The following is a 13,091-nucleotide window of genomic DNA, read 5'->3' as shown; positions in this document are numbered from 1 at the left end:
TGAATACTAGTTTTTGGGGGAAATACCTATATTTCCTTGTCCATATTTCTTTTTCTGATCATTATTTTTTTCTAGTTGATAATTAACCTGAAACACACAAGTTTTTGATCTATACGATCGAAATGCTTGGTACTTGATTTACAACAATCATTCAGTCTTTTTATATTTTATTGTATAAATAACTATATATTATTTCATTAGATTGGTACTTACACATTCAAATTAACTATATATTGTATTTGTGTGTTATGAACATGCTGCTTCCAAGCTTTTTGTATAACTGATATAATTTTCTCCTATCAGGGAATCTTCGATAAACTAATTATCGCTAATTGTAATCAGAATAATTTGTAAACTGTTCTGTAGGCACGTATAAACTTTGGATTTGTATTTATTTTATTTCCTTTTCCTTAATATTTAATTAAATTCTTACATTTAATCCTTAATAAAGTTTGTACATATAACAATTATTTCTTATCAAAAAAATAATTGTATATACTTTAGAAAAATGTACTGACAAAATGTATAATTAATCATATTTCAATATTGTTACTATCGTTTGAAAAAGGACAAAAATTTATTTTAATAGAAATCTACACGTATATATATACTGTTCTAATTATAAAATCTATATATTTATTACCGTTTTGAATGATATTTATCAAATATTTTATTATTAATATTTTATTATTACAGATGTGTTTTTTACATCATCAGAAAAGGAATATTTTAATATTTTTTATACAAAATTTCAAAGTAAGGAACATTTTACAAGACTTTAACAAATATTTGAATTAAAAAAAAATATTAAACGAATATCAAAACCTTTTAATTACTAAATAATGCCAGTCAACGAATTTATAAACGTTTTCCATCCGACAGTATCTTTTTGTACTGTACTCTTGTTATAGAAATTGGTATCGTTAATTAAACTGTTACGAGATATTCATGTGAGAGAGTACTGTTGCCACTCGCTAAAGTTGTTTAAAAAAGCTTTTTCTAATTGTGCCTTTCAACCGGCTCTACATTGCTCTGCATAGCACCTCTTAATAATAATAGTTAAAACAATAAGAACGTCATTTATAATTAAAAAAAAAGGTAGGAAAGGTGTGAGAAGTCTCGTTAAAATCGTTGAACAATTCTTTTATGTAATATATCGTAACTTTATTATTATTTATTATAATTATTTATTAATAATATTATTATCGATTAATTATCAATTGGCGTATATCATTTAGAAAAAAATGAATTTAAAAATCTGAATAAAAATATAATAAGAAGGATAAACTCGTTGATATATTTAATATTTATGGTACACATTTAATTTACTTTTTATTTTTATAGAAATTTTCAATTTGTTCCAATGCTTTATCACACGTTTTTTTTCGGTAAAACTGCGAATAGATTAAAATTGTTCGCATTAAGAACTTCATAGTTTATTGGAGCGCCTTTGCAGTGAAATGATGGCTGAGATGTACCATAGGACACACTGTAACCATTCCTGTCCTTCTTCTCCCTCTTTTCTCCTCTTCAACTCGAACTTCATGTTGAATTTTCTGCTCGTTGCCCCTTTCCGTCAGCGTTATCACTGCTTTCCCTTTACAAACCGAGTTGCGAATTATTTACGCACTTGTACGGTCGCTATACCCGCAGTCTTCCGTCGTACCGTATAATAAAATTCCTTTCAAAAAGCCGCTCTTTCTTTCTTCTTCGTTCTAGCGTCGTTAACATGGTTTGTAACCGTGGTACACCGCGCTAACGCGTATTTTCTCGCTTTGGGAAACGGGAGAAGACTAAAATAGTGAAAAGAGTGTACTGCGAAGGTTGAGAGAAAGAGAGAGAGGGAGAGAGAGATAGAAAGGATGGACAGAGAAGGGTAAAGATAGGAAAGGTAAAGGGGTAAAGCTTCGAGGAAACGGAGAAAGCAAAGGGACTGAGTAAGTGCAAACAGCAAATGCCACCAGGTAATGGCATGTATACCGTCGACAACCATGTTGTGTATGAGGACCAAAATCGACAACCATGAAATCTTTCTCGAGTGTGTGTGTGTGTGGGAGAGAGAGAAACTGGGATGCTGTTAAAGTAGTAGTCCGTCGTAAGGAGTAGCTAATACGTGCTTATATTTGCCGTTAGCTGCCAAGAACGATATATCCGTAAGCATAAGCTAATCGTGCTGGTAGTCTTATCGAGTTGCCTCTTTGCTAAGGTCGTGAGAAACTTTGTAGAATGTCGTTGGTCGTGTGTTAATGAACCCGACTTGACTCGTTCGCGGGGAAAGCAGTGCACGAGTATCCCAGTAGAAGAGAGCTTGCCGCTACTGGTTTGAGAGTTGAAGAGGGGTTGGAATGAGTAAAGTAGAAAGAGAGAGAGAGAGAGAGAGAGAAGAGATGGAAAATAGAAGGAGACTACCCACAGCGACAACAGGTAACAAAGTCGCTCGGCTAGCGTTGCCTGCAGCTTGAGTTTCTGCATTGTGCTTCTAAGGTCAAAGGGTATTTGCGACAATGGCGTTGGTTAATGACATTCTTATGGTAAGCCGGGTATCATTTGTGGCGTTGCTACCTTTATCTTCTTCTTCTTCTTCTTTATTTTTTTATCTTTTTCTTCTTCTTCTTCATTGAGAGTGCTAGTGATACGCAACGTGGCAATCTGCAATCTTTCCCTTTCTTCAGATTGTTTTCATTTTTATTACTTAGAATTTTCTTGATTACTCATTCATTTTTTAATGTATTTAATATTGCCGAGCGATGAATTCGCTGTATCGTAAATAGTTTCGTTATCGCAAAAAGTGATCATAATGATGGAAGGAAAAGGAACTCGTTACTAGATGGATAGTAGTTTAAATAGAGCGGACTTCCCGTCTACGCGAGTGAGATTAATTTTCTCTAGTTGGTGAACGGTTAAAATATCAAGCTGCGATTGACCGCGTGAGTCTGTCATCGTGATTAATTGATTATCGTTTTATGGATGATAGACGAGCTGGTATAGTATCGATAAGAAGGTATATATCGAGGGATGGAAAAAAGGAAGGGAGGAAGGGCGGAAGGAAGAAAGGAAGAAAGGAAGGGCGGAAGGAATAGAATGTGGTGCACACACATCGATATGCTATTCAATATTCTTATATATATATAAGCATGTACAAAGTTATATAAGTATATATATACGAGGACATGTACATAAACTCACGTATTATATACCTATAACGATAAAAAAGTATAAAAAAGAAGATAGGCTCAAAGCGTTAAGTTTAACTGCTCGTTCCATTGGAGCGGAAAATTTGAAAGCCATCGGCTAAGTTGTCGTCGTATGTATCGCAAGATACACTTAGTGAACAGAGCAAATAGAGGTCATGACTTGATCGAATCGACGAGCCGATTAATCGAACGACTACTGCTTTATTAACTCTTTTTTCTTCTTTCTTTTCGTTCTTTTAGGCCAGAAATGAACGAAAAAAAAAAGAAAGACGAATGTACGAACGAATGACCGATGCAACTTAGACGCGAAAAAATGGGTGCGAAGCGAAAAGATAATTTCAAGTGATAAAGCTAAAGCTCAAACAGGAGACGGAGAGAGAGAGAGAGAGACAGAGAGAGAGAGAGAGTTAAGGAGAGGGTAGGCGGTAGGAACGAGAATGTAATGCCTTGCCTGCCCCGCACTTCATCTTTGTAGACGCAAAAACGTAATAAACGATCCGCGCTCTCGGCGCTTCGTTCAATAATAAATCAAGCTTGATATTTACGGAAGAATTTATCCGTCGTACGACGTGGCAAAAATAATTACGCGCTACTGCTGCCGTTGCTGCGGAGACGTACAGGTTTCATGAAATGAAGTTTTACTTCGTTTCCTTTCTCTCTCTCTCTCTCTCTCTCTCTCTTTCCTTCTCGATCACTTTTTTCTTTTCTCTTTATTCTTTAACTTGATCCTTTTTTTATTTTTAACTTACCCTTTGCTCTCCACTACCCCGAGCTAGAATTATTCTTAACGCGATACGAAGTTTGAACATCTTCCTTTCCTTCTTCTTCATTTTTTCTTCTTCTTTCCTTTCCTTTCTTTTTTATTTTCTTTATATTTTTCTTTCTTTCTCCGGACCCTTGGAATATTCGCAATTCGTTATCACGGAATAACAAAGGGTAGAACATTATGCGTCCCATTATTGAAATCTCATTCAACCGGCCTGGTGGTCGATCGACCGTTTCGAACGGCTCTCAGTGGCAAAAATAAAATGCATATTCAATTCGTAGGACGGAAGGTTGAGGAGTAGGATTCGTGACCTCCGACCGCATTCGATCGTTTCTAGGTACCTACCTACCTTTCAAGGGGGTGTTCCTTATTACTTCCATGGTTCCATTATACCGTTACCTAGGCATCGACTATCTTCCTTTTTACCCCCTCCCCTTCTTCCCGAACTCCTTCTCTCTCTTTCACTCTCACACACACAGTCTCAATCTCATTCCTTCGCTGAAAGTTCGACCCCGGCTATCGTGTTCCGTCCGCTAAATATTCGAATCTCCATTCGCGATACAACAGATTATTAAAATATTTAAACGAGCCCGTCGACCGGTCGTTAGGGGTGCCCGGAGTTCCCTCCTCGCAAGGTTCTCAATTAAATGCTAACGAGCGAAGAGCTCTTTCTACCTGAATACCATTCCGTTAGAAACTGCAGTAGCGACCTACCGAAAGAATGAGAGAGAAAAAGATAGAGAGATAGAGAGAGAAAGAGAGGGAGAGTACTTACGCTTCTCCTCCCTCCCTTTCCCCTTTTAACATTCTCTTTCTCTCACCAGCTCAAAGCGAGCCTCCGCACAGCGACGACATTGTTTTAACGAGACTGGGAACGTGCAATTTGTTCGTCCCGTTCGCTTGCAACCCGGCCTGTCATGGAAAGAAAGAGAGAGAGAATGAGTGGAAATGAGAGGAAAGAGGTGAGAGACGAGCTACCCTTTTCCGCTCTCCCTTTTACTTGTTACAAGCTGCGCTTCCCTGCTCGCAAAATCTATCTTTCCATGCTTCTCTCTTTCTCTTTACTTCTCTTGTTTCTTCTTGCTCACATTTCCCTTGCCCGCTTGTTTGTTTCAGGATACTTGGGGTATAGGTACATTCATATTGTAACCTTTTATCTTTTTTCTCTCTCTCTCTCTCTCTCTTTGTTTTTCACCTTTATAGAGCCTAAAAATGTTATATATTTTTTATTTTTATATTCAAAATCAAGACTTTTTTAACACATGAAATGCAGCGAGATTTTACTTAATTATAAATATTTTAATTGTTAATACATAAAAATTAGTTGTAAGTATGATATCGTTATGGTTAGATAGTTTCAGAATCATTGAATTTTTTCTTACTTTTTTCTTTTTCTTTTCTCTAAAGATAGTTTTTCTATTAACTCGGCTAAAGTGTCGGATGGAGGATTATAGCTTGATCTTCTCTACTCGTCGGAGACTTCTCCTAAACCCCAAAAAGTCACATTGAGTTCTCTCACATTAGCTTTCTGGTAAATCAAATTTTCACGTATTCTATGTTGAACATTATTTTTTTTTCTTTCTCTTCTGTCTTCTTTACGTAATTACTTAATTACATATTTATAATATTTAATAACGTAGTAGCGAGAAAGGATGTGCTCGCATTATCCTTCTCGCGGTGAATAATTAATCAAAAGCGACGAAAGGCTCTTTCGTTTTTGCTATCCCGTCTCAAGAACTTCTCTCATCTCTCTCTTTCTTTCACTCTCTCTTTCTTTATCTTTCCTTACTTTCATTCTTTTTTTTCTCTCCGCTTTTAATTTCAAGTTAAAAAAATATCCCTCACTCAGAAACACCGTTGCCCCGGAGAAAAATAAATTCTCCCTTATTTTTTTTATATATTTTCTTTTTTTATTTCGACTTTCGACGAGTTTCTCTCATCCGAAGTCAAGTTTCTTTCTCGACATGTACGTTTTGAACGTTCGAACTTGTCCTTGCTCTCGCTGTGGACTTATAACTACGTCATTGATCTTGTCAAAAACGTCGAATAATAAAAGCTCACATGTGTACATAAAAGAATTCTTTTCAATTCTTTTAATTCTTGTACAAATTTCTTATACAAATATTGTTATGCATTTCTATAAAATAATTTAAAACTTAAATAATAATCAATTTACCCAACTATAACTTAATTTGTGAAGTCTTTGAAAAAAGATATTAAAAACTATAAAATTTATAGTAAATTATATACTTAAGTGTTATTAACTTTCGGATTTGATCGAAAAATTAATATTATGAAGAAAAAAAAAATGAAATGAAAAAACTTAAAATATGAGATTTCAAAGTTGCATGAAATGAAACAATAATTGTTCCGCGTCCGATTTCTTTACTCAGTCGAGTATAATTTCGTACCCTCAGCGAATACGTGAAAGCGGGATTATATCAAAAAAGCACTTGTTAAAGAAAGTTATTAGAGATGACCAAGAGTTGTAAGGACTCTGAGTGGTCAATGTACAATACAATTATAGCCGAGAGTTATAATTCCTAGCTGTACAATAACGTTACCTCTGATGTACTTAATTTAGTTCTTACATATCTTGCGAACAATCTAGTCCTCAACAACAATTTACCTTATTTTATCCAATAGAAGACTATTTGTGAACCAATCCCAAAACTAAGTAAGGTTATTACATCTAATTTTCTTCTTCTAAATCTTTTTAATATTCTTGCAACTTTGTGAACAAATACAGATACTATTCTTTTATACTACTCATTGCTAGCAATTTTCTTGTGCTGCTTGTTAGCCATTCTCAAGTGCTGCTAACTCAAAATTATTATTCCCTAATCTAAGATCACCTATCATTGTTTCAAAAATTCTTTTCAGAACTTCGTACCGCGAGAAAGAGATAGTTCTCGATTGGTAATAGATGTTATTGGGCTGTTTTTATAGTAATGAAGGGGAGAAATATGATGTTTTTAAAGAAGATAGTCATAAAGATGCAGAAGTGAAAGCGAAATTCGTTGACCTCTATCTTCAAAAGAATTCTTCGGCTATTGTAGGTTAGATAAATTTAGAAAATTCTGATACACTCATAAACTTAAAAATAAACATTGTGAGACTTTTATGGCCAGATCATAGCAAAAGGGTATTACGTTCTCGAAATATTCCGAAGTAACAACATTCCTTAAAACTGTATCTCTTAAGATCATAACAATAATGATAAAAAATGATAAGTATAATCTTATAGTTAGTTAATAATAACTAAATTGTTTCTTTAATATATAATCATATTAATTAAAAGCTAACAAAGATTTTAATTTTCTTAAGACGAAAATTTAAAGTGCTCGTTCTATATCTGTCATCCTCTATTTTGTTGTTATATTCAATCACGGCGTTATATAGTAAGTATTCTTCTTTTATTCTCGTTTTGTTTGTCAAAGTTCTGCGACATGTAATCACGTTTTTTTAATAATCCATTTACATCTAAATATGATTATATAATATAATATATTTTAATAAAAATAATATTTAAAATAAATATTTATAAAAATATTTATAAATATAAATAATTCTATATAATAATTATAATATTTATTTCATTAATATTTATTATATAAATACTTATAAAAAAATAAATTTAAAAAATAACTCTCTTCTATATTCGTCTATTTTCGTCTTACGTCTATTTGTATTGTCTATTTGTCAATACTGTTTTTAATTCGTCTACATTCTTCCAATGTCTATTTTTATCGTTAAAATTTGATTGTCTTCGTCTAATCACTAAGGTAGACTGTGTTCATTTAAAATCTATCTCTAACTATGCCCACCTAACAACTATCGTCTACATACATATTATTTTACCAAACATACATATATATTACCAAAGTTTTCACTAATATTTCGGATAGAGGTAAAATAAAAATATTATCCAATATCTGGGTTTATTGGATGACCGTCCAGAAAATAATGAGAATATTCAGGAGTAGTGGTATTTCCTTAATGCACGTAATCGTCATTAACTTCAATGATGCAACTCGTTCGTAGTCGTGGTGGATAGGTTAAGTTGAAAAAGTTATTCCGAGTGCGATAGTGCCTTTCGCAGGCTGATTTCGCAATTTTTGTCGTCGTTGTTACTGGATACTTTTTTTCTGAAGAAAAAAAAAGAAAAAGAGAAAGAGAAAAAGAAAGAGGTGAAGGAAATCTCAGTAGAGTGTTGGGGAATAGGAAACGAAGACAAAGAAAGAAAAATATCGAGAAATGGCGGCTGAGGGTATAGGCGAAGGGGTCGGCTACACCCGAGTTAAATTTTAATTTGCAACTAGTTAAAAAGTTAGCATGGGCTCGTGGGCGCGCAGGCGAGCACTGTTCAGAGTAGTGAAAGAAGAAGTAGAAGAAGTAGAAGAAGAAGAAGAAGAAGAGGAAGAAGAAGAAGAAGAAGAAGAGGAAGAAGAAGAAGAAGAAGAAGAAGAAGAAGAAGAAGAAGAAGAAGAAGAAACCAGTGCCGGCGGCGGTGGCGCGACGATAATGTAAGGAGCGAACTTTCGTTAATGTTGAGAAAGATGAAAAGAAGGGGTGGGTAGATCAAGGAAGGTGGCTTATGCCGCAAGCCGCCTTCGACGTAGTTCACCCCCTACGTCATACGAAACTCTTTGGAAATTCGAGAAGCGCTAACTTGTTGGCTCGTAAATCGTCGTCTGTACGCGAAGTGAGTCCATGTTTTTCCTGGACACCCGTTAGAATGTCGTTAGCATTGAACCGACGTTTCGAGACCATCTCGTCGTCATTTCCCTTTTTACCTTAGTTTTCTTCTTTTTAATCTACTTCTTTTAACCTTTTTAATAAATGATGCGTTTTTATATATTTTTAAAAACAAAATATATTAGCTATTAAAAGAAAATATAAAAAGTATCATAAAAGTATTCACAAAAAAAAAGGAACACACTATCTTTAGATTTTTAACAAAATTTATTAAAATACGCAGTAAGTCAGATACGTATTTTTATTAAAGTATTTTAAAGCAAAGATGCATAAAATGATGCATATAAATATATACGAAGATTATTTTTTCGTTTTTATTTTTTTTAATTTTACTTATGAAAGCGGAGCAGCACATTGAACGGCGATCGTAGCGAGTTTGCAAAATTTGCATTCGAATAATCAAGATCTCGAGGATATGTAGGAAAGTCCCCGTAAACGTGTCAACTATTCACATGCATCCATTTATGCATGTACCTACGTACCGCGTTCAAAATCGATCTCGAGTGGTAGAATCGCGTCCGAGTGTTTTCCCCTGTTAAAGATGTACGATAGCGTTACTTTTTAATCGATCTGAAGCACTTTCGTGAAAAGTTTTTCTCGGCATGTTCCATTGGGAATAGAATCGAAGAATGAAAATGTATCGTTCGATCTTACTAATGTCGAAAAAAAAAGACAAACTATTTTTATTCTCTTTCCAAAATGACTATGTACATATTTATTTAAGAATATGTATTTTCATTCTCTCTCTCTCTCTCTCTCTTTCTTTTTTTCTTTCTTTATTTTTGTGACATATTTAGGACAATACCGATTGTTGCATGCTATGGGATACTTAAGGAAATTGGTGTATTTAGTTTTCTTTCTTTATTTTTCTTCTTCTCTTCCAAGATATTAGTAAAATTATATACAAGATGTAAGAGGTTACTTTGTACAGGTAATACAAATTTTTGTATAGATCATTTAAAGCTTTATTTAAAATTTATAACATAAATTTTAAAACTGTCTAAATGTTTAAAAAGTAATGTTTAGGGGTTTGTGAAGTGATTCAACGTATTCTTTTTTGAACAATAATTTGGCCTCCTAGATTATCTGATCTCACATTTTTAGATTTTTATTTGTAGAGGAAACTAAAATAAGAAGTATATGCAACTGAGATAACTGCACTTGATGTTATGGTAGAATGAATTAAGGATACAGTTGCAGAAATTAATAGAAACCAAGAAAAAATTCACCATGTCATAAACAGTATACCACAACAGTATCAAACTTGTATTTCTATAGGCGGGCAACATTTTAAACAACACATTTAAACAGATTTACAATTTATGTTATGACTTTTAAATAAAGCTTTAAATGGCTTATATTTATTTAATATTTTCTAAACCTAAAATACGGTTACAACGTTTATACGAAAAAACCTCTAATATTCCATATATATATATATAGTTTATCAAATAAGTCCACATAGAGAATGCGTTCAAAAATACCAGTACGACAAATCGTTCAATTTCAGATTGAGGCGTCGAATATCGTTCGAATCTCATGTCAGCGGCCGTTTTTGTATTTTTGCCAGAAAAAGAATAGGTCGTCGTGGAAGATAGTAGAAAATATAGAAGTAATAGGAGGAGGAGGATGAAGATGGAGGGGAAGAAAGAAAAAAAAAACGAAGGAGAAGAAAAAGAGAAAATGGACGGGACAAGAGAAAGGGGCAGAGGGATGAATCGAGAAGGGTGGGTGTAGCAACGAGGAAGATCTGGATCCGGCAGAATGGAATAAAGGACCCGGCGTATCGGTGAAACTACATAACCGTAACGATATTACGTCGCAAAAGGAGTTATTTGGCGTGGTAAATAAGAAGGAAAAGAATAAAGGGGAAGGAAAACAATGATAGGGGGTAGAGGGACTTTAAAGAGGGAAGAGAGAAAAAGGAAGAAACGGCTTCGCAAGAAGACGAAGTGAAATTTTCTTTCACGGATCGATCGTTAAAGCCGCATATAGTCGTCCAACGGAAATATGAGGCTTTTATGGACGAGAGAGTCCATTGTCCTCCTAGAATAAAGACCGTTCGATGGACAAGCTTCTCTTGTACTCGAAGATCTTAATTAAAGGGCTTACCGAATCGTTGTTTTAACGTTGAATTGTTAAAGTGCTCGCAAGTAAATGATATAAATAATATATATTGTGGATATCGATCAATGATGCTAATATATCTAAATTATATTGAATACATAAGAATTTGTGTTTTTAATTAACAAATCGATAATTTGTTAGAAAGCGTAACTGAGTAGATAGATATCTGATCAACACAGGTAATTTTGATTGTTTTTAGACTAATACTCAGCTAATATTCTCTCTGAACATAGAGTGATACAGGATGCTCTTTTGGATACAAAGAACGTGCTTACGAGGAAGCTTTACAGTGTACTTATGTTAGGTCATACGATCTTGTAACAAAGACCTATCGAACGATCGAATAATAAGCAAGTCAGCTAGTTTTAATACCAATATGAGTGCTAATAATTTATGTATGCTCAACCAGCTTGTTGAATTATTTTCTTTTACCCGTCATTATCGTTTTTATCAATGATGATTTCTTGCCATCTTCACATAAATTGGTGATATAAAGAGATAGAAGAACAAAAAGGGTCAAGTACGTTCGATCGATCGTTCTTTTATCACTAAGATATATGACCAAGTTCTAAACAGAGGATACAATCATTCTGTCAAGAGAATTGGTTTCAGGATGTTTGGTAATTGCATTTTCCATTAGCAGCCTGTTCGTTCCTGTTAGATGTTCTAAATCGTAGAATAAGCCACGTTTGGCTTCGATCTTCTTGAACGATCGAGAATCTTGTGATTCCAATTAACCGATAACGAGAAAAAGTAATATCTGTTGGCCTTTTCTTCTCTCCTACCTTTTCTTTCTCGCTTCTTAACTCTTTCTTTAGAGCGGATTGCCCTCGCAGATCCGGCGTCTGCAACTTTGTTGAAATAAGAGAAAGAGGGAGACAAAGAGAGTGGGAAAGAAAGAAAGAGAAAGAGTAAGGGAAGAATTTTATAGGAAGAGAAGACCACAAAGTTTCCTTGGAATATAATACGAAGAGAAACTCATTTTCTTTCGTTATGTTTTGAAATCGATCGTGTTCCATTCTCTATATCTTTCCAAGTATTATAGATACGATATTATAGCTACGTCCATCTTGCTTACTTTCTCTTTCCATCGTAAAGTTAATTAACGATGTGTACAAATCCTCAAAGAACAAAGCGCCCGACCGTAATGCATCGGAACTAATTTATTAGCGTTTTTGCGACAGGCTGGATTTCCCGAAGGCAGTTTCTCAGGTGGCGAGCGATCGTATTCTCGTATTATTTGGTCGTGTGACGTAGCGAATGGCGAACATGCTCTATTCTCTCTCTCTCTCTCTCTCTCTATCTTTCTCTCTATCTTTCTCTCTCTCTCTCTCTTTCTCTCCCCCTCGTATTTGTAGATGGAACCACGCGTGCACGCGCTCGTGTATGTGTCCATTGTTAATTAATGAAATGCATTGCACGAAAATGGATTGGTATTGGAATAACGAAGCCACTGCAATTTACGGGACGCGTATACGGTCGAATAGAGAATATCGTTTACGGTCTAGCTTACTTCTACGAATTACATTTGTGCGTGTGTAATAGTAAAGTGCGTGTTTGCATATATATATATATATCGTTACAAATATAATTTTAGCTTAATATACCATACTAAATTAGTTCAAAACACGTAAGTGTCATTAACAATGAATGATCTGTTTTATTCGTATATAGTTTACCTTACTTTAGTTTCAGCAATTTTATAAGTTCTCACGGTATTTCTTCGTAGTATAGAATTATAAATTATTAATTATAATTATTTCTGTTCACTTAAATGAGACAAAAAATGGAGAAAGTGAATTTGGTTCTTATTAACAGTCATTTTGCTATTTTATCCAAAGGGAATAGAAATAATAAATTATAAGTTTCAATAAATTCAATATGGAAAAGCTTTCTGCAATATTATCCATGATTTTAGAATATTTATAATGTTTAATGCATGTATGAAAAACTTACAGCGTTAATACTTTGTTATTAAGAATAGAATGATGCTTGTAAATTAAAATGTTATTATATTAAAAAGCAAAGCAAAACTAACTAAATTAATACAAAAGAACATTTGAGATATTTAATTGCATATTATGTTCGTTCATGTGTATTCAATTATTTTCGATTTTGTTTTAACGTACTCGTTAACGTCGTTTTAAAATGTTTAATGTTTTATTAATTAGATTCCAAAACGATGGAAAACCATTATATTGTATAAAGATCGAACGATGAGCTGGATACTTTCATTTATTCCGTAT

Source organism: Polistes dominula, unplaced genomic scaffold, assembly GCF_049000335.1.
Source record: "Polistes dominula isolate Pdom_NZ unplaced genomic scaffold, Pdom_raw_medaka contig_77, whole genome shotgun sequence".
Classification (NCBI taxonomy): Eukaryota; Metazoa; Arthropoda; class Insecta; order Hymenoptera; family Vespidae; genus Polistes; species Polistes dominula.
This window is presented reverse-complemented; position numbering follows the sequence as displayed.